We start from the raw sequence: 22,036 nt of genomic DNA, 5'->3' as shown, positions 1-22,036 counted from the left end.
AAAATAAGGCCCACTCATCTAAGAGGCTTGCTTCTCTGAAAGCCTCATAGCTTTTTGATGTCTCAGGGAAAGCCACCAAATTTCACACATTTCCCTCAAACTGGGCAATCCTGTTTGTATTCATGGCTTTGATTTTATCGGAAGAGAGAATGGTCCAAAATAACCAAAAGATAAGTTGAAAAGTCCCCTGATTCCCTGGGCCTAACCTGCTTCTGTTCCCTTACCTCTCTACCTCTCTGCCTTCTGCTCTCTCCTTCTCTCCCTTCAATATCCATTCTAGCACCCTTGCCCATGCTCTCACAATCTGGAAACAGCTCTAGCTCCAACCCAGCTGTCAGAAAACAACTAAACTTGTTTAGCCAGCTCCTGAAAGAGAGCACCCTTCAGAAATCTCAAGAGAAGATTAGAATAAAGGCACAGGAGTCATTTCAAAGCTGCCACAGCCATAGCCCTCATTTACAATGGAATAATAGGAAATAAAAGTCACGCTTGCCTTGTCTTGACCTATGAATTGTTTATAAATATCTTCTGTAAAATCAAGAGATAGTAAGAGAGAGGGAAAGAGGGAGAAATTCAAAAAGAGAATGAGAGAGAGTGCTTAGGAAAAAGAAAGATTTTTCATTTTTTCTATGGTAAATAGAAGATGATGAATTCTAATCCAATTCACTGATCTTAGCTCTTCAGAGATTCTTTCAAGAGTAATTAGAAGCTTTGTTCACTTCCAACAATTCTGTACTCAGGGAGAGCCGTTTCCTAGGTGAAATGAACTGATCATTTGGATGATGCCAATGCAGCATTTTTAGACAACTTTAGTTCAATAAGCCAACTCAACAGTATGTTCTGTTTAAATCACAAGAAAACACAACTTTTTATTTTAAGGCTAGTTCTTGTTTTCCATATGAAAATACAGGAAGGATTTCTTTAAAATTAGGTTATGTTTTATGGACATATAAATAAAACAAATGGGTCAAACCATGTCTTTGGATAGTGACTTTCCACTTTGTGTGTGTTTATTTGGAGTTGTCCTGGAAGAGAAACAAAAGCGTGTTATTCCTACAGCATTTTGTTTATAGAAATGGTATTATTATATGTATATACCATATATAATAAGTTCTACAGAAATAAAAATTGCTAAAATAATGTTGGAAGTAAATTCTATTTTATATTCTTAATAAATGTCATGGCAGTCTAGCATCCTACCAGTAGCCAATCGCCTCTCATCAGCTCAGAAGCACTGGCGAAACATATCAGCCACAAAGAATAAAAGTTAACAAAGCCAGCCTAGTTTAGTATTTTCATTTGGGTCCAGCTGAGAAGCAGAAATACACCAGACTTTTTAACAAGAGGAATTTAACCAAAATTGTTGATCAGGTGGGGGAGAACTGGAAATGTAAAGGGGGTGATACTGAGTTGTCCCAGATACATCCATTGCTGTTGTGGCAAGTCCTTTCTTTCAGTCCCTTTTAGTGTCCCCTTTGGACAGAGAATAACAGGGCTCTAGATGACAAGGGAGAAAAGTTTATAGAAACTGAACCCCAGCATCAAAAAGCAGAGTATAGAGGGGTGGATTTAGAACACCGAGACAATGCCCAGTGCAGTCACATGCACATTTTAGAAGGAGCCTAATGCACTTTACCTCTTTTTCTCCTACTTGTAGAAATTCTCAGATGCATTTATCTTATTTCGCCAAAACACATGTATCGCCCTATGCAAAACTAGCAAAAGAAAGGGGTTAAAGGAAAAAAGATATGATTAACTTCATCAGAAATAGAATGAGCGACTTGGGATTGGATCAGATATGAAGGGTAATATGTTTTCATCTCTGACATCTGCTTTAAGACTTTCTAGTTAAGCTCTGTGTCTGCAGCTAGGAAGAACCCAGTATTTTAGATTTTCATAGACATTATATTTATGAAAACTGGTTTTCAAGGTACAGAAAAACGCTCTTTGTTCTCTAGAATCACACCCGCATATTTTCTGTAACTGCCTATTGATGGAAAGGTCAACATCTCCTACTGTTGACCATGCTGCCACCAGCAGTGGCAGCCCCTACCCACTTAGTCCATCACACTGTATTTCTTCTCACCTGAAAGGATTGAGTTTCTAAAAGCCGAATATGATGGTCCAAACTCATCTCATAAAAACTTGTAATGACTAAAATCCATTTTTAACACTTTACTATGTAATTGCATCAAAAAATAATGAACAAATACAAACTCACAGTTAAATGCAGCAGATGATTTTGTTAACTTACATTGTTCAGTGAACTTCCATTGATCCAAAATTATTGTGTTCTACTGATTATCATTTCTGGCTCCTGTAAAGTACCATTTTCCAAAAACTTAAACCAAGTTAGATATCTTACCTTATGTTAAACTCTGAGCCATAGGGAACAAAAAAGACCCTCTTTGGCATCAGACATTAATTTCAAAATTGCCAGCACTGTCAATGAAGCCAATAGCTGGTGCATGCTTATTCTCCCAGGAATGCCCTTGATCCCCTGACATGCTAAGTATATGTGGAGCTCTAAGCCTGAGGTATGGCACAGGATAGCTAAGATCCAAACAATCATTCTTTACAAGCCAACCAAGCATGATTGATTTGTTGAGAAATTATCTCCCAAGCTAGGATACTAAACTGATAAACATCCACAACTTTCCCACTCTCTCTCCTCTCGATTCATCCATCTGTCTACATTCAATTGGGCTCATGAATTTTTATTTTAAGTATATGTGTAACTGAGTTCTTTTAACTTAATCAGAAGCACATAAATTATCACAAATTGGCTTAAAACAAAAAATACCATCCTTTTTCCAACTTTCTTTATTAATTCCTCACTAGCTCAAGTTGATAACGTTAATGCAAAAGACATCTACAGATCTTCACATAGGTTGAGGAGGAAAGAGCATTAAATTAGCATGCCTCAGTTTTATGGACCTTAAACCTAAAGCAAGAGCACTGAAGAAGGAAATAAATAAATGGGAACTCCTCAAAATTAAACACTTTTGTGCATCAAAGAACTTCATCAAGAAAGTAGAAAGACAGCCTACACAATGGGAGACAATATTTGGAAATGACATATCAGATAAAGGTCTAGTATCCAGAATTTATAAAGAGATTGTTCAACTCAACAACAAAAAGACAGCCAACCCAATTACAAAATGGGAAAAAGACTTGAACAGACACCTCTCAGAAGAGGAAATACAAATGGCCAAAAGGCACATGAAGAGATGCTCAATGTCCCTGGCCATTAGAGAAATGCAAATCAAAACCACAGTGAGATATCATCTCACACCCACCAGAATGGCCATTATCAACAAAACAGAAAATAACAAGTGCTGGAGAGGATGTGGTGAAAGAGGCACACTTATCCACTGTTGGTGGGAATGTCAAATGGTGCAACCACTGTGGAAGGCAGTTTGGCGGTTCCTCAAAAAGCTGAATATAGAATTGCCATATGACCCAGCAATACCATTGCTGGGAATTTACTCAAAGGAATTAAGGGCAAAAACTCAAACGGACATTTGCACACCAATGTTTATAGCAGCGTTATTTACAATTGCAAAGAGATGGAAACAGCCAAAATGTCCATCAACAGACGAGTGGCTAAACAAACTGTGGTATATACATATGATGGAATATTATGCAGCTTTAAGACAGGATAAACTTATGAAGCATGTAATAACATGGATGGACCTAGAGAACATTATGCTGAGTGAGTCTAGCCAAAAACTAAAAAACAAATACTGTATGGTCCCACTGATGTGAACGGACATTCAAGAATAAACTTGGAATATGTCATTGGTAACAGAGTCCAGCAGGAGTTAGAAACAGGGTAAGATAATGGGTAATTGGAGCTGATGGGATACAGACTGTGCAATAGGACTAGATACAAAAACTCAAAAATGGACAGCACAATAATACCTAATTGTAAAGTAATCATGTTAAAACACTGAATGAAGCTGCATCTGAGCTATAGGTTTTTGTTTTGTTTTGTTTTGTTTTGTTTTTTTACTATTATTGTTTTTATTTTTTTCTCTATATTAACATTCTATATCTTTTTCGGTTGTGTTGCTAGTTCTTCTAAACCGATGCAAATGTACTAAGAAACGATGATCATGCATCTATGTGATGATGTTAAGAATTACTGATTGCATATGTAGAATGGTATGATTTCTAAATGTTGGGTTAATTTATTTTTTTCCGTTAATTAATAAAAAAAAATTAGCATGCCTCAATATCTCATATCCAGGCACGCAGAAATGAATAGAAGCAGTTTAAAAATGAGAAGAAAGTATGATAGCCCATGACAAGCTCTGGGATCTGTCCTGTACCTACTTGTTGAAGAGTGCTCTGAAAGCTACTGCTTTTTTACTTCTTTGCTTTGTTTATATGTTATAGTATACAATAAAAAAAAGTTTAAAAAAAATGAGAAGAAAGCAATAAGTGAGAAAAGCAACTCTGAACATTCTCCTTGCTCATTCTCAGAGTGTGGTGAATACTGCAGTATACTTGAGTCCCAGTTAATAGAAGAACCTGCTTTCATCTCATTGTTAGAGAGACAGTGGCTTCTTTCTTTCTGATTCACTAATCGCATGCAAGCGTCTAACTGAATTTTACCTGTTTAGCAGAGCTTAGATGAAATGCTCCATTCCTAGGGCCACTTTGCAACATAAAGTATATTCTTTAAGGAATTGTTAAATAAATTCTTTGAAAATCCTGATTTATGTTTGAGGAAAGGACTGAGCCATAGTGAAGTCTGTTGGTGTGCTCAAGATGTGATCTAACCATTCTCCGTCACTGGTCTACACTGGCTCCGAGGCTGCAGGCTGTCCTCTAAGCTCAGAAGATGAGCCCTCACCACTTATGTAGCTGGAAATGCAGTTTCCTATTATGCTGATACAGAGGAATTGTTGAATTTAACTTAAGTTTTTATTCATCTCATGGATTGCACAGTAAGTTTTTTATTTGTTTCGTCATGAAGGTTAGGTAGAAAATTCAATTCAACAAATATTAATCTATTTTGTATTTGAAACTTGCAAGAATGCCGCAGGGTATAGTAAAGTGAAATAAGATTTGCTCCCTGCTCCCAGAGTTTTACATATATCAGCTAAAATTCTTGCAAAATATGACCTATGAACTAGGGAAGGGAGCACAGAGCCAGCTGAGGTATTCACGGGAGGAAGCATTTGAACTCAGCCCTGAAGTATGGGTAGAAATTAGAGAAGAAGTAACAAGGTGGACACAGTAAAGAGGAAGGGATTCAAAACAGAAGGATCTGTACCAAGGATAGTGCTGGTGAGGATATATTAGCAGATTGAAGGACTCATTTAGTTTAGCTGAGCATAGGGGCATGAAGATATGAAATGGAAAAACAGAATAGAGGAACTCTGATAAAGTTCTAAGAGCACAAGTCTCTGAATTTTGGTTCCCTTGTTTATTTAAAAGAAAATAATAATATTAATCAAATTAAGTTTCATAAGGGCTAAAGAAAGCAATGTATATGAAAGCACTTTATAACACCTTAGGGATATAATGTATGATTACTATTAACCTACAGAGGACTCAAAAGTTACGCAATGACAAAGATTACAAGCTGATGGCCAAGGGCTAGTTTTGATTGCATGCTGTTAGGGAAATCACAAGCACCTGGTAAGCAGCTTTCACCCATTCCTCATGTACCCCACCTCCTTCTCTGGGAAAGGTACAAGCACATACTAAGCAGCCATCCCCTCCACTATCCCCACCTCTTTCACTATGGCTTATCATTCCACAACCTGGGACAGGTGTTAATCTAAAGAAAAGCCCAGCTAGCCCTTAAACCCAAACTGGAAACAAGCAGCCCCAGATGCTCATCAGAACAGGAAATCTCGGTGGTAGGGCCCCTTCCCCAAGGCGGATTAAAAAACCACACTCAAACAGTGTAAATCTGTCTCTCATCTCCAGCATGAAGTAGAGCATGCAGAGTTGCCACCTACCAACTCTGACTCAGAGCAGTTTTCAGCCACACCAGAAGCCCAGCCATGATGGGGGTTCTTCGCCTGCTCTTTCGGACTCTTTGTGCTAAGTAAGTTACAAAGAGGTTGTTTGCCCTTTCTGGACCCTTTATTCTGTGCAAGTAATGAAGGGATCATTTGCTGCAAGTTTCTGTTGTGCTCTGAACGTATACTGCCATGACACGTTATTGTAGTAACTTGCTCCACACATGCAGGTGGTTTTTCAAGTAAGAGCATTTAAAATAAAAGTCCAAATTTTCATCTTCTTTTGAAAAGTGGCAAGATCTGGATCAACCATCCCACAAATTCACATGGACTCAAGGTATGTTGACACTGGTCTTTAGAGAGATCATGCACTCTCCAGTTGCTACACCACATCCATTCTCTATAGTCTTAACCAAGTCCACTTTTTTATGCCACTACCCCCATTGTGGGGATTGATGACCTCTGTGCTAAGTAGTCACCAACTTAGTAATGGTTGAACTTCCTGGCCATCATCAGATTTTTTTAATCCCTTGCCATGTCCTCAGCCAAGTATAGTCAGCCTTATGGTGTATTGGGAGCTCTCTCCCACTTGTGGTTGCAATTTAAGTGAGTCTGTGATCTACCTGAACCTGAGTAGTTGAATATCACTGAAGAGGTGCTTATATCCATGCTATTTGGATTCACTGCAGATTCCTGACCATAAATCTCAAACAGACTCTAAACTGTCAGAAAGTGCTACTGCTTTTTCCACGTTATTGCTCTTTATTTCATACCTTATATTTCCTTGAATCACCAACACTCCCCCAACTGCAACTTACCATGCTCATCAATTCCACCAATCCTTCTGCAGCCAAGCCCACATGCCCGAGTCAGTGGGAGAAATGCCCCTGCTCCTAAGACCAACCCCTCTCTGGTCACATGATCCCATCCCCTCCAGCTTTACTTAAGGACATCACATCTCCAATTATCTCCTCTGGCGGACTGAATTATGTAATCCCATTTAGCTATGTTCTTGGACTTGATCCACATTCCTGTGGGTGTGAACCCATTGAAAATAAGATCTCTTGAAGATGTTATTTTAATTAAGATGTGACACAATAGAATGAGGATGGACCTTAATCTGGATTACTGGAGTCTTTTATAAGAAGAATGAATTCAGACATAGGCAGGGAAAGCCATGGGGAGGGTCCAGAAGCCTGAAATGAAGTCAGTGGAAACCTGGAAGAGAAAGGAGAGGACACTGCCATGTGACAGGAAAGCCAGGGAATCCAAATATTACCAGCCAGCCAGAATTCTACTGACTCTAGAAGGATACAAGCCTTCTAGCCTCTGAAACCATGAGACGATAAATTCATGTTGTTTAAACTAACACATGGTATGGTATTGTGATGTCAGCCTGGCAAACCATTTTGCCTCTGCATAGGTTTTTCCCTATTGGATCATTAGCATTGACATATCACCCTCTTAAAAAAATAAAAAGTAAAAAACACTCTTCCTTGAGCCCATGTATTTTTCTTACTCCCATCCCATTTCTCTATACTATTAAAACAACAATCCCTCCAAAGACGTTTCTTTACTTGCTCACCTCCCATTCTTTCTCAAACAAAAGAGGAAATTAGGCTTTTGTTTCCATCATCCCAGAGAAGGTCTTCAATTAATAACTACATTAATGACCTACATCTTGTCAAAGTCAATGTTGAATTCTTAGCATTCAACTGACTTGACTTCTCAGTAAAATTTAACAAAGGTGACCACTCCTTTCTAGGAAAGTATCTAATCTCCTCTCACTCATTGGCAGCTCTCTCTCCTTCTCTTGTGCTGGACTACTGGACCTCTAAATAGTAGATGTCCCCAGAACTTAGTTTACAGGCCACTTCTCTAGATATATTTTCTCTCCACATGAACTCATTTAGTTTCAGGGATTCAACTATCACCTATATTCTAATGATCTTCAAATTTAAATCGCCCTCCCCAGATGACTCTCCTGACTTCCAGACTCATATCTAATTGCCTACTCACATAGCCACTTGAATGGCTAATAAGTACCTCAAACTTATACATAGATAAAACAGAAAGGCTGGTCAAAATATAGATAGACACAGATGTAGATCTAGATTCAAATACAGATATAGATACAGACATAAATATGTAGATATAGATATGTGCTTATTTCCACTATTAAGCCTTCCCCATTCACATATTAAACTGTTTATTGTGCACCTACCAGTTGCCAGGCACGCTCTAAGCACTAGAGGTACAGGACTATTTACATTGCGGTAGATTGCAGCAGCATCAACCCAGTTCATGAGGCCAAAAACCAGGATGCATCCTTGATTTCTCTTTTTCCTTATATCCCTTTCCCTTGACAGCTCTACCCAGAACACATGTTCCTTAGAACAGGAACTTGGTCTTATTCTCTGATGTATCGTCAGCCCCTTGAAATGCTGATATATTAGTAAAACAGTAAATGCTTTTGCTAACACCAGTACCTAACCCTGTTGGTTGGCTGATTACCTAAAATAATAATTGTCAAGCATTTGTTGAACTCTTGAAATGGGTCAGCATTCTTTTAAGCATTTGGTGTCAATTATGTCATTTAATCCTCATAACAATTCTATGACGTAGGTATTGTTTTGAGACCATTGAAGAGATGAGGACACTTAGAAAGACCTTAAATAAACTGCCCACGGTCACACTGCTAGTAAATTGTAGAGCCAGGCAGTTTGACTCTAGAGTCTACATTCTTTACTACAAACTTGTCCAGCTTCCCTGAGTGGTTTTTGCTTAATAGCCTGCATTCCCCCACCTCCACTATATGTGACCATGGTTCCTTGTTCCCTCTGCTCTTGAACCACCTCCTTTCACAGCACAGCCCTCAGCCTCTTCCTCTGTTTCATCCAGCTCTTTTCCCAAGGCTGCATCTGGTTTATGGTATCTCTTACAGCTAACCAGATGGACCCCAAACTTAGAATCAGATGCCAACCCACCTGATATCAAGAATCACAGAATTCTAGAAACTTCAGCTCCCACTGTCAAACCCTGATTCCCTCTGTTTTTTCCATTTAGATTACTGGGAGTGAGAATCTAACAGACCCTTTCACCTTTTATACCAGGTCACAACAGAACTTGCTGACCAGCTATGGATTGACTCTCCTTGAATCTTCCATGAATCAGATACCTTGAAGTTCCCTGCATCCAGCCAAAAAATGGAGAAAAAGGAAGTATACAGAAGTCATACCCACTTTATCAAAGTCTTGGTCTAGAAGTAACACACATCACTTCCAGTCATAATCCATTGATAAGAATTAGTCACGTGGACACATATAACATAAGCAAGGCTGGGAAATGCAGTCTCTGGACAGGCAACCACTTCCCCAAGTCAACCCTATTCTATGAATGAGGTGCATAATTTTTGGTGAAAAGATGATCATCTCTGGCAGACCCCATGGTTGGGCATTTAGGTTGTTCCTAGTTTCTATATTCAGAGAGAAACATAGGTTGGAATTCTATAAATATACCACTTTCATCATTTTTATACAAGGCAGTTTACTTAGGCTGAAATGATTTGGGGTTAAGTCCATAGTAATTTTATACCATCAATGATCTCACCATAGCTATTTTTTTTAATTTGAATAATTACTACTAATGGCTCTATTTCATGATCTAATAATTACAATCAGAATTTTTTTCACAGCTTATTCTCATTTAATAAACCAGACTTTGCCTGTAAATAAACCACTTTTATGACCAGCTTATAAAGGGGAAGTGGCATTCCTTGGGTCTTTCAATAATGAAACAGCAGTTTCAAAGATCATTTACCCTCTGTTCCTTGTCAGATTTATCAATTTGACATTTTTTAAAAACATACTAAAAACCTTTCACATGTTAAAGCTTTATTTATTGATTTATTTTTATTTTGTGGTTTATAATAACTACAGCATGTTCTAAACACTGTGGTTGAAAAAGAAAAACAAAAAAGAGCTGTAAAGTCAATTAACTTTTATTTGTCATTGTTCGTCATTTATACTTACATGTTGATTATAATGGTAGCAGAAGAATCTTAATTACATTACATTTCAATAATTTTAAGATTTTGTAATAAAGGGCTTTATTAAGGTAAATATTTATATTTTTCAAGGCAATTTTCTGAATAATAAGGAGACCACGTATCTCACTGTCATAACTTCTCTTAAAGTCACATTAAAAAATTGTTTTTAATTAAAGAAGTTATGGGTTTACAGAACAACCATGTATAAAATAAAGATCCCCGTATACCACTCTATTATTAACACCTTAAATTGGTGTGGTAGATATGATTAAAGCAATTTTATAATTGTACTATTAACTATAGTCCATGGATAACTTTTTGATTAAAAATTGTTCTAAATTTGATGTTGTGGAAAGGATAAGACAAGCTCTTAAAAATCACTTTGCATTGAATTATGCCTGGTTCTGAAAGGAGTTGGGATAAAAAGCCCTTAATCTTTCAACTTCATCACTGCATTGAAATGCATGTAATACTTAACCCAGATGCTATTGTGAGAGTTTCCTCTAGGAAACAGATTCTGTTCTATCTCTTTTTTTCCACAGAAAGTGAAAATGTCTCCTGGCTGATTCAACAAAGGCAATCAGGGTATTTCATGCTGCACCACCTGATACAGGTACATGAGCCCAAACTGGCTCAAAGGTGGACCCTAATCCAGTATGACTATAAAGAGAGGAAATGTGGACACAGTAAGTGAGAGACGTCCATGTGGTGGAGACAGAGATTGAGTTATGCCACAAACCAAGGCACATTGGGAATTGCCGGCCACTGTCTGAGCTTTCCAGACATCAGAGGAAGTAAGGCCCTGCTGACACCTTGATTTTGAATCTAACCTCCAGAACCATGAGATAATAAATTGCTGTGTTCAAGCCAACTACTCTGGAGAACTTTGTTACATACAGAAGCCCTGGAAAACTAGGACAACCAGCCTCATTTAGACATGACAACTTACATGTCTAAATAAACAGTCTTTAATTAAATGAGTATTTAAGGCTTCATTTTATTGCACTTTGCTTTATTGCTTTATCGTACTTCACAGATACTGTGTTTTTTCCAAATTGAAGGTTTGTGGCAACCCTGCATTGAGAAAGTTTGTTGGTACCATTTTTCCAACAGCATGTGCTCACTTTGTGTCTCTGTATCACATTGTGGTACTTCTCAGTTGGAGGCTTTTTTAGCTTCAGCTTCAGAAGACAGAACTCTTATCTCTACTTCAGCCAGCTGACCTCTCCTGAGAGATTCATCAAAGAGATTCATCAGAGACCTTCATCAGAGATGCCAGTTTGGGGCCTGCCCTACAGAATCTGGACTTGTACATCCCCAAAGTTGCATAAGAAACTTTTATAAAATCTCATACTATTTACACATATCTCCTGTTGGTTCTGTTTCCCTAGAGAACCCTACTAACACAACCTGTTACTTTTTTTTTTAAGTACAAAAATGGGTGTGCAATGGTATCTCATTGCAGTTTTGACTTTCAGGAGATGACCTAGAAGTTAGTTGTACACATCACTTCTGGGTATATTCACTGGTACTATTCTCATTTAGCTACAGGGCTATGAGGAAGGAATGCTGGGAAATGTCTTTAGCTAGGCAGCCAGAGGCTCAATTGCTAAAAGGAAGAAGGAGAGAAGAGACTAAGGCACTGTTAATCTCCATTACACTGACATTAGTAGTATAGCCTTGATCTTTCTAAAGACTAAGAATATAAGGGAAGCACTTACTGAACACCTACGATTAGGCAGGAACTTTAAACATATTATCTCATTTTACATTGTTTAAATAACCCTATTAGGTAGGTATCTTTATTCCCATTTTACAGATGAGGAAAGTGAGGTTCAGAACAGTTTCCCAAAGTCACAAATTCTTTCAATTCAACTATAGCCATCTTCTCATATACTATTATTTAGATAAAACATAAGCACTGGCAAAGAAAGGAAAGGAAGGCTAGGACTAAAGGATGAAGGGAACCTGAGAACAATGTATAACAGTTCTGTGGCATCATTACATAGCAATCCTCTGTACACCAAGAATGTATGTGTTCAGACAGAGAAAGATTTTATTTTGGTTCCAAAATACGTTTACATGGATTTATCTGCTGAGACCAATACTGAAGTTATTAATGGAATATTTCTTCATAGGTTTAAACTATTAAAATAATTCTGCCTGTTCTCCAGGTCTCATATAAATGAAATAAGTAATAGTAAATGTATTAAATATTTTTCTAAGAACTTTACGTTACGTATTAAATTCGTTTATCCTCACAAAACAACCTCATGTGGGAGATACTTTTATTATCCTCATTTTTAGGTGTGGGATCTGAGGTAGACGGTTTGCATTATCGCCCTGGCCTCTCAGCGAGCATCAGGATTTGAATGCAGGTGGCCCAAGGACGGGTCTGGTGCTCGTGACCATGCTGCCATAGTCTGCCAGCAAGAACTCCTAATCTAAAACTTCCCAGTTAGATAAGTTCTACCACAGGCCACAATGGAGCACTTAGAAACTGAATTTACCATCATCTTTTTAAAAATGGACAAAATACATGAAACTATGATATTCAGACATTGGTCAGCAGGCAATGAAGAACAATAGAGGGAAACAAAGGAGGAGAGCCAAATGACTGCCCAGCTCTCTCTGCCTGGGGAGTTTCCAGAACTGCATCTCCAGGATGGAATGCCCAAACAGAGCCCAGAGGCTCTCCCTGAGTTGAGGAGACTGAGTTCAGAGTTCAGGGAGGTCAAAGCAGCTAGAATTCATGGAGTAATGTACCAGAGAGGAGAGAGCATTGCAGAGCTGCCAAGGGTCCCCTGGAGTATGTATACGTGAAGCAAAAAAATTCTTTCAGCTTATATAGGACCAGAAATAGTTTGTGTTCCTCCAGCCAGATTGGAAAGATCTCCTAATTGGAAAAACAAATATTGTATGTGCCCACTTATGTGAAATATCTAGAATAAGCAACTTCATAGAGTGGAAAGATTAGAGGTTACCAAGGGCTGAAGAGAGGGGGGTACAGAATGTCTGTTTGGTGGGATGAAGAAGTTTGGATAATGGATGGTGGTGATAGGAGAAGAACATTGTAAATGTAGCTAATACCAGTGAACTGTGCACTTAAAAATGGTTAAAGTTTCAAATCTACTATTATATATATGCTACCAAAATTATTATACAGGCATCAAGTAGAGTCCTCCAAAGGGTATTACCTTAATTATGGGGCCACATTAGCCTTTGACTAAAGGCTATTGTGGGAACATCATTTAAAAAAAGCTTAAAATCAAGGTTCAAAAGGATCAACTCATTTCCAAATAATGTGACTGCATCCCAGAACAGAGCCCAATTTAAAGTAATTTTTAAAAATTTCCACAAGCACTCCTGGTAGGAATATAGAATGGCGCTGCCACTGTGAAAGGTGGTTCAGCAATTTCTCAAGAAGTTAAATATAGAATTTTCATATGAACCAGCAATTCCACTGCTAAAACAAACCCAAAAGAATTGAAAAGACTGACTCAGGTATTTGTACGCCAATGTTCACAGCAACATCACTCACTGAACATTATTCACAGTGATCAAAACGTGGAAGCAATCCAAGTACCCATCAACAGATGAGTGCATAAACATGGTGGTATATATTTAGGTCCTAGTTTTCCAGGGCTGCTATGACAGATGCCGACTGGTTGGCTTAAACAACAGAAGTGCATGGGCTCATAGATGGGAGGCTATGCTGGTTTGAAAGGATTTATGTGCCCTAGGAGAGCCATGATTTATCTATCTTAAGCAATCATGTGGGAGCAACTGTTTTGCTCAATCCTTATTCAGTGCCATAGATTGGAAACTTGATTGAGTTATTTCCATGGAAATGTGACTCAATCAATATGAATATTAAACTTAATTAGATAGAGACCTGTCTCTACCCATTCTATGTGGGTCTTGATTAGTTTACTGGAATCCTATAAAAGAGGAAACATTTTGGAGAAACTTGGAGATTCACAGAAAACAAAGCAAAACGACATAGCCACAAGAAGCAGAGAGTCCACCAGCCAGTGACCTTTGGAGATGAAGAAGTAAAATGCCTCCCGGGGAGCTTCATGAAAAAGGAAGCCAGAAGAGGAAGCTAGCAAATGATGCCATGTTCGCCATGTGCCCTTCCAGATGAGAGAGAAACTCTGACTGTGTTCGCCATGTGCCTTTCCACTTGAGAGAGAAACCCTGAACTTCAGCCTTCTTTAAACCAAGGTATCTTTCCTTGGATGCTTAGATTGGACATTTTTATAGACTTGTTTTAATTGGGACGTTTTCTCGACCTTAGACTGTAAACTAGCAATTTATTAAATTCCTCTTTTTAAAAGCCATTCTGTTTCTGGCATACTGCATTCCGGGAGTTAGCAAACTAGAGCAGAGACTCAGAAGCCCAAAATCAATGTGTCAGCAGGATCAGTCTTTCTCTAAAGTCTGCAACCTTCTGGTGGTGGTTTGCTGACAATTCTCAATCACATGATGATCTCCTTCAGTCTTCTGTTCCTCTGCGTATACAGTCTCCGGTCATATCGGATGGAAATAACTGATCCAGTTTGGCATTAACATCTTCAAATTTCCTAGTTACAAATGAGTTCACATCCATAGGATTAATTGGCATGTGTTTTGGGGGGACATGATTCAATCTACAACATACAATTGAATATTACTCAGCCATAAAAAGAAATGAAGTTCTGATGAACCTTGAAAACTTTATGCTAAGTGAAATAAGCCAGGCGTCAAAGGACAAAATATTGTATGTGCCCACTTATGTGAAATATCTAGAATAAGCAAATCCATAGAGTGGAAAGTAGATTAGAGGTTACCAACAGAGTGTCTGTTTGGTGGGATGAAAAAGTTTTGGTAATGAATGGTGTTGCTAGGAGTACAACAATAAAAATGTAACTAATGCCAGTGAACTGTACACTTAAAAATAGTTAAAATTTCAAATCTACTATTATCTATATGCTACTGCAATTATTAAAAGCTCAGCACCTGAAGACAAAATTCACAATGTGCAGTATCCAATCAGGGTCACAAATGTGAATGCAAAAATCACTCGGAGTTAATCAAATGACCCTAAACATTAGGAGGCCACCAAAAAAAGTCAAAAAGTTACCCAAAGAATCAGAGTCACAGTGAAAAGGTGAGTGTTCAGGAGCTGAGTGTTATTTTTTGGACTTAGTGTGTCACACAAGAGGAGGGAGGAGGAGAGAAGTTTCAGCCATGCCTGAGAAGATCTGCAGAACACCTCGCTTAGGCAGAGTCATGAAATTCCCTAGATTGACATCAACCAAGAAATGATGACAGTAGGTTAGGAGTTAAACATCTGGCAATGAACAGGAAGAGAAGAAAAAGAAACAGAAGAGAATAAGTGGACTATAATATGGACAAAATACAGTGAACACATCAAGAAAACTGATTTAATTGAAGGACATGATGATTAAGTCATGGGCACCATCTCTCTTAAGTCCCCTCAGTTTATACTGTGTCTTGGTTCTGCTCCCTTTTCCTTGGTTTTACTGGGACTCTCTGGGAGACAGAGCCAAGGGTTTCTGTTGTAGGTAGGGAAATTCAGTGCCTAATTAACAATAGGACCTCAGAAAAAGGAGTTAATGAGAATGAAGGGGAGGAGCCAGGACAAACAGATGCCACACTTACAATTTTCCTCTTACCAAGACAGAACCTTCCAGGCTCTGGAAGAGACGACCATTGTAACACATCAACAATTCAACAATGCCTTCATGCATCCCCTGATAGAATCCATTTGTGTGAAGGAGAAATTATCACAAGCATCTCTGTGACTGACTGCTAAGAACATAAAATATTTAGCTTTCCTCTCTGCCTTTTTCATTTCGTAAGAATGTCTTCTAAAGAAAATAGTTAAAACTTTCTAAGACATTGATGAAGTGCTCGTTACGCTGACATTTAGCCTAGCTCTGTTTTCATTTACTATAAGAGTGGCATAGGAGGAAAAACACATTATTAAATCCAAAAGGACATTATGCTATGAAATATTAAAAAGGGACACTCTCAACTTCCAGAATATTTAGTACAGGTAGGCATAACTAGTGAGAAGCATAGTGAGAGATAATAGATTTAATTGAGACAGAAACATCTATTTCACATTAAATTGGTCAAAAAGTGTTTAAGAAAAGTCTCCTTGGAGATGGGCTTACAGGCATAGATTTAAAGGTCGGTAGCATTCAGTCATGTGCTCTACTGGTGAATTTTGTCAAGCAGAGATGCCAAAGTCATAGTGCAAAATATTCTATCGCCCACTGTTAGTTTTTTAGGGCAGAAAATTGTTCAGCTGATTTTTTCGAGCCCTGCTTCCTATGTATGTTATATTAGTATCTAAAACTTGACTTTCTGTTGCTTTCATTTTACATCATCTGCAATTATAGAATGAAAGTAATTATTGCTCCCTACGGTTCAGTTATTTGCTAACATTTCCCAGTGGTTTTGTATAGTTCAAGTAATAAATCTTTCACTAAAATTATCAAATCTTATCTCTCCATATATTTGAAGTGATTTCTCCTAAACTGCATAACATTTAGCTATCACAACACCCGTAAAATTAAACAAGAAGGGGCAGGTTGTCCTGTCAGCATGGTTAATTGGAGTGTATAAATTAGTCTATTCTGCTATCCATGCTTATACAAAAAGTGGTGGGACTACAGAGAAGCTGGTTTTGCAATTCTGTGGGGAATTACTGAGGAACTGATCAGTTCTCCAACACCTCATAAGGGATATGCCATGAAATTTTTATCTTATAGGCTGTCCAGTACAGTTTCATATTTACTTATGCCAGGCACTGTGCAAGAGTAGAAAGATGGGTAGACAGATTTCCTCAAGTGGCTGTCAATCTGTTAGGGGAGACATTGAGTAAGAAAATAATTACAACACATTATACATAAAATTACAGAACCACGTGCAATAACAAAACCAGCAGAGGTGAGAGGCATCTGACTCCACTTGAGAGAAAGGACAAGTCTCAGAGAAGCCTGAGATAAGACTTGAAAATCTAAAGAGAACTTGCAAAGTGGGTAAGTGTGAAGGGTCTGGAATTCCAGGAAAAGAGAACAGGATATGTAATAGCTCAAAGGTGTGCTAAAGTTCAGCCTGTTCAAGGGTCTATAAATATTCAGACACTGCTGAAACATTAAGGGGAATTCCCCAGGAGAGCCCAGGGTGAGAAGAGAATGAAAAGATGTTGTGGTCTTGAAGAGATCAGGAAGAGCTAAATCATGAAAGGCCTTCAATACCAAATGCAGAACTCGCCTTCATTGTAAAAGTCATATGTGATGGTTTGAAGCTACTATATACCCCAAAAAAGATCATGTTTTTAAAGTTAATCCAGACAGGAGGTAAAAGATGGTGTGATAGTGAGGTGTGGAATTTAGTTTATCCCCTAGGACAGCTAGTAAATAGCCAGGAACTGTCTTGAAAAATTGTTTGAAGGACTTCCATGACCAGACGTACATTGTACACCAACCTGGAATGGGTGGAATTGCTGAGATCACAGTGCAGAACTGTAACTTCCCAAGCTGTGGAGCTGACACTCCTCCCCCACTGGCATGGTGGGCTGGCTTGGGTCTCTCCCTCGTGGGAAACAGAAGCTCTGTCTTCTAGAAGCAAGGAAGGTAGCTCAATCATGCTCCAATTGCGGAATTAATTAACAAATTCAGACGGCTGAATACAAGCTCTGACCACAGATAAACCTGGAGCAAGCATGAAAGGAACCAGGGGGTTCTCCCTAGCAGAGACAAGGAAGGGCTGATGGAAAAAAAAAAAAAAAAAAAAACAGAGGCCTTTGGAGTTGAGCAAGCTCAGAATACCAGAAAAAGGTCTGGGTCCCAAGAAAAGGAACACATAGAGCCAGTATCAACTCTGGCTCTTGACTGGCTAACTTGGGGGTGGGGGTCACTCTGAAAAGGACTTTTTTTTCTCTCCATCTTGTTTTTTTTTGTTTGTTTGTTTGCTTTACTTTTAACAGCCTATTAGGTAGAGCTATGGGTATTCCCAGGCTTCTCACCCTTCAGGCAAGGGTGGAATCAAGTTATGTCTAAGAGACAAAGTAACTAGTCAGGTGAAGGAGATAATTCCCTAAAGGACATATCTTCAATCAGTGTCTACTGGGATCAAGAGAAGGTAGCTCAGCCAAGGTCCAACTGTGGTTATAATTAACAAATTTGGACTGCTGAATACAAGCTCTGGGCACAGATAAACCCAGAACAAGTAAGAAGGGAATCCTGAGGTCTCTCCCAACAGAGAGGAGATGGGGCTGATGGAAAAAAACTACATTAAATTTAATTTAAAAGAATAAATATGGAGACTATTGGAGTCAACCAAATTCAGAGTACTGGAAAGGGGCTGGGTTCTGAGAAGAGGGGGACACATAGAGGTGGGTACCAACTCCAGTTCTTGACTGGAAAACTTTGGGGGCTGGGGGCTGGCTCTGAAAAGGGACTTCTTTTTTTTTCCTTTAAAAAAAAAAAACTATTCTGAGTAGCTCATTAAAGACTCAGATATTTTCAATTGTCAACAGGACCCAGGAAAGGGTGGGGCTAAAATAGGTCTGGGAGAAAAAGTAACACGTCAAGTAGAGAAAATAATTCCTTGAAGCATGTATCTACCCCAAGAAAAGCTCAAGTGACAGCCCTCCTTCAGAGAGTTCAGACCCCAGGGACTAGTAAACAAAAACAGCTTAAGCTTGCCTTCCACCTCAGCCTCTGTCTCAACCACCTGGCAGGGACAGAGTCCACTGAGAATTAAAGGCACTGCATCATTTTGCGCCAGTTCAGAGCTGCACACTGACAAGTGCCACATGCTTGGTAGGATAGGAAAGGCAGAGTCTAGAGGCTCCACAGGATAATCTGATAACCTTCTGGGTCTCATCCTCATGGAAACTTGTCACTGATTACACCCTTCTCCTGAGACCTGGGCCTGTATGGCCTGGGAAAATCTGATTGGGGTCTATAATTTCTGGAGAGACCTTCCTCAAAAAAAAGGTTCCATATAGGCAGGGCAAGAATCAGAAGACAAGAACAGAAAAACTCTGTTCAGTTAAACAGAAGCCATACTAGAGGCCTAGAATTAGTTGAATTGAACATCAAAGAACACAGAGAACAAAGCAATCAATAAGAAAACCCAAGGTAAAAGAATAAAAATGACCTCCAGAAAAAAATAGTCAAGGAAACCAGATGTTTAGACACCAGAAAAAAATTACAAGTCATGCTAGGAAAAACAAAGATATGGCCCAGTCAAAGGAACAAACTAACATTTCAAACAAGATACAGGACTTGGAACAACTAATTAAAGATGTTCAAACAAACATGCTAACTCAACATGAAAACTCAAATCAATGAGTTGAGGAAAGATATGGCAAAAGAGATGAAGGAAATAAAGAAGACATTGGGAGAAACTAAGAGTGGGGACATGAATGGGCATTTACATACTAATGTTATAGTGGCAGTGTTCATGATTTGCAATGCATGGTGGTGGTCTAAGGGTACACCAACTGAGGAATCGAAGAGGAAACTGTGGTGTATACATATGATGGACTACTAAGCGGCTGCATGAAGGAATAAGGTTGTGAGGCATGCAACTAGGTGAATGAACCTTGAGTACAGTATGTTGAAAGAAATGTCAGAAACAAAAATACAAATATCATGCCTCACTCATATGCACTAACTGTAATATACAAACTCAGAGAATTGAAGTTGTGAGCATGGGTTGTCAGATTGGGGCCTGTCTTAGTTTGCTAGCTGCCAGAAGGCAACATGCCAGAAATAGAATCACTTTTAAAAAGGGGAATTTAAAAAGTTGCTAGTCTACAGTTCAAAGGCCTAGAAAATGTCTCAATTAAAGTAAGTCTATAAAAATGTCTAAATTAAGACACCAACAAGAGATTACCTTCACTCAAGAAAGGCCGATGAAGTTCAGGATTTCTCTCTCAACTGGAAAGGCACATGGAGAACATGGCATCATCTGCTAGCTTCCGCTCCAGGCCTCTTGCTTCATGAAGCTTCCCCAGGAGCGTTCTTCTTCATCTCCAAAGCTTGCTGGCTGGTGGACTCTGTAGTTCTAGTCCTCACGTCTCTGCTGTTCTCATCATTCTGAAGCTTTCTCCAAAATGCCTCCTCTTTTAAAGGATTCCAGGAAAGTAATCAAGACCCACCTGCAATGGGCGGAATTATATCTCCATCTAATCAAGTTAATACCCACAATTGTGTGTGTCACATCTCCATACAGATAACCTAATAAAGTTTCCAACATACATTATTGAACAGGGATTAAGAGAAATGGTTGCCCCCACGAGATCGAATCAGGATTAAAACATGGCTTTTCTAGGGTACATAAATCCTTTCAAATTGGCACTGGGCCTATTGTAAAGGTTCCTATAATATAAGCTCTTACTGAAGTCACATCTAACCTGTAATTTTAACTGCTTTTTTCTAAATTCTGAGATGCTGAGCTATTTGTGGGTGACCAGGTCATTCCATGGAACTTAGGGTATTTACGTGACACCTGAGACTTAGAGTTAGAGCTCTCAAGCTATGAAAACCAGCATTATTCCATACAGCAACTGTTTTAAAAGTTGAAAAAGGGACTAGAGGTCAAGTAGAGATATGAATGAAGCTGAACAGGATAGGACTAAGGTAAAGCAGAATACAGGGTAAAGGATGATATTGACTGTATTTTAAAACTTCAACTTCTGTGTGAGACCAAAGGAAGAGATGTGCATTAGGTACAAAATTCATATTTTCTGTGGCACATTATTTAATTTAACTTATATGATCAGTTTATTCAAACACCATAACTACATGGAATCTTGAATAGGGAGTGAAATCTTGTTGGTTTGTACAGGTAAGTGTGGTGTTCTGATACATCTTAGAGTAATTTGGGCAGAGAATAAAAAAGTGTTTGCAAAGCCTTCTTGAGGAACTGGGGGAAAATGTGGCAAAATTTAAATTCCCAGCTGGGGAATTCCTGATATTCTTGGAAGCACTGGGGACTACCAATTTTATAGGCTGAGCCCTCAATCTTGGGACTCAACCCTATGAAACTTATTCCTGCAAAGAAACAGCTAAGCCCACTTAAAATTATGCCTAAGTGTCACCCCTGGAGAACCTCTTTTGGTATTCAGATATGGCCTTTCTCTTTAAGCCAAGTCCACACATGAATCCACTGCCCTCTCCCCTATGATAGGATTGGCAGGGATGAGCCTGGCCCTTGCAATGTGGGATTGACAAAGCCTTCTTGGCCAAAAGGGGGAAGAAAAATGAAACAAAACAACATTTCAGTAGCTGAGAGATTTCAAATAGAGATGAGAGGTCATTCTGGTGGTTATTTTTATGCATTACATAGATTTCCTTTTTTAGTTTTTGTTGCATTAGAACAGCTACAAGGAAACACCTGAAACTCTGGAACTGTAATTCAGTAGCCTTGATTCTTGAAGACAATTGTATAATTATATAGCTTTTACGGTATGATTGTGTGATTGTGAAAACCTTCTGACTGAGTCTCTTTATCCAGCATATGGACAGATGAGTAAAAAAAATAATAATAAGGACAATAAATAAATAATAGTGGGATATAGCGTATGGGATGTTTTGTGTTCTTTTTATTTTTCTTCTTATTTTTATATTTTTGGAGTAATGAGAATGTTCAAAAGTTGAATGTTGTGATGAATGCACAACTATATGATGATACTGTGAACCACTGACTGTATGCGTTGGATAATTATATTGTATGTGAACATATCTCAACAAAGTTGTTTTTTTTTTTAAACTTGATCCATTCCTGTGAGTGTAGACTTATCGTTGGTGTGAACTTTTAATTAGTTTATTTCCGTTGAGGCATGACTCATGTGAGTCTTAATGCTTTTACTGGAATCCTTTATAAGAGGATGAGAAACAGAAAGATAGAAGCTGAAAGAGAAAAAGACACAGAAACTCAGAAAGAAAGCCACAGACAGAGCAGAAAGAAGCTGAAA

General features: G+C 38.6%; 1 long non-coding RNA gene across 1 annotated transcript; it reads right to left on the bottom strand.

The window, feature by feature from the left end:
* Positions 1 to 885: 885 nt before the first annotated feature.
* LOC143682837 (uncharacterized) lies at positions 886 to 9,238 on the bottom strand. Its single transcript, XR_013175313.1, has 3 exons — positions 9,160 to 9,238; positions 1,637 to 1,715; positions 886 to 1,025 (listed from the first exon to the last, which is right to left on the bottom strand). It is a non-coding gene; the product is annotated as an uncharacterized LOC143682837 (long non-coding RNA).
* Positions 9,239 to 22,036: the final 12,798 nt, after the last annotated feature.

This window comes from Tamandua tetradactyla, chromosome 5 (assembly GCF_023851605.1).
Source record: "Tamandua tetradactyla isolate mTamTet1 chromosome 5, mTamTet1.pri, whole genome shotgun sequence".
Taxonomy (NCBI): domain Eukaryota; kingdom Metazoa; phylum Chordata; class Mammalia; order Pilosa; family Myrmecophagidae; genus Tamandua; species Tamandua tetradactyla.
Note: the sequence above shows the minus strand (reverse complement) of the source record. Positions and strands in the feature narration are given on the sequence as shown.